Source organism: Octopus bimaculoides, chromosome 21 (genome assembly GCF_001194135.2).
Source record: "Octopus bimaculoides isolate UCB-OBI-ISO-001 chromosome 21, ASM119413v2, whole genome shotgun sequence".
NCBI classification, from domain to species: Eukaryota; Metazoa; Mollusca; class Cephalopoda; order Octopoda; family Octopodidae; genus Octopus; species Octopus bimaculoides.
In genome coordinates, this window is record NC_069001.1 from 37,818,418 (window position 1) to 37,819,437 (window position 1,020).

At 34.4% G+C, this 1,020-nt stretch overlaps 3 protein-coding genes across 4 annotated transcripts in view; 2 read left to right on the plus strand and 1 right to left on the minus strand.

The window, feature by feature from the left end:
* LOC106868803 (zinc finger protein 239) overlaps nucleotides 1-1,020 on the minus strand; it is a 92,365-nt gene that overhangs the window by 28,402 nt on the left and 62,943 nt on the right. The window lies entirely within an intron of this gene.
* LOC106879665 (zinc finger protein 91-like) overlaps nucleotides 1-1,020 on the plus strand; it is a 16,378-nt gene that overhangs the window by 6,355 nt on the left and 9,003 nt on the right. The gene's annotated exons all lie outside the window — the stretch shown is intronic.
* The window catches only part of LOC106867769 (tigger transposable element-derived protein 1-like), a 9,962-nt gene that overhangs the window by 3,425 nt on the left and 5,517 nt on the right, over nucleotides 1-1,020 (plus strand). The window lies entirely within an intron of this gene.

Genomic DNA, 1,020 nt, shown 5'->3' on the forward strand with positions numbered 1-1,020 from the left:
CTACTTCATCTGTTTGTTTTAATGTGTTCAAAGATAAAGGAAGGAAAATGAAGAAGAGAAGAACTTTTCCTAAAGTAACGATGCTGTCTTAATCCCCATTCGGGTTGGCCGTCACATATCTAGTACGGTGAACTGAAAAACTTGCTTTAGCTGACATCACCTATTGTTGTGTGAATACTTTGTTTTCCTTTCCACTCACCATTTCAATTATCGTTATTCCCCAATATCTTAATGTTAACTCAAAGAGAAAGTATTTCTTCAGGTGAATATACTGTTTAGTCACCATTTACCAACATCGGGCCTACTTTCTTCTGTACAGGGTATTGTAGATCCATGACTTACGTTAAAACGTTGACATTTCCTGTTTTTCGTTTATTTCCACGGCAATATTTTCTATAATTTATACTGTTTCTCTTGTTTCAGAATATCATACGACATGGCGACGAAAATGCCTACCACCACCACTCAAGCATCTACATCATCTTTTAACGACAAATTGAAATTGTGATGAAGAGCAGATAAATGCCTCTTTTTATTACTGGAGTAATTAATTACTAATAACAGAGATTATCTGTCAGATTTTCCTACTTTTACCGTACAAGATGATTTATATATTTTGATTAAACTTGGATTAGACAGGAGTTTGTGGTAACTTCAAATCTCAACAAGGGTCACAGTTGAGGGAAATATAGCAGAAGAAATATTTGTTAAGAATATAAAACCCAAACTAACAGAACCATTTGCACATTGTGGTGAGGAAAATTATGGAAAGGAAATTATGTGAGAACAAGTCTGAAACCGAATCTAAACAGATTAGTTTCCCTGATGACATAAATAAAGAGAGAGAAAAAACATTATATCAGTGTGATATCTGTAAGAAGACATTCTCCGTAAAATATAACCTAACTAGTCACAAACGTATTCACACAGGGGAAAAACCGCACAAGTGTGACATCTGTGGTATATCATTCTGTAGGAGTAATGATTTAACCAAACACATACGTATTCATACAGGAGAGA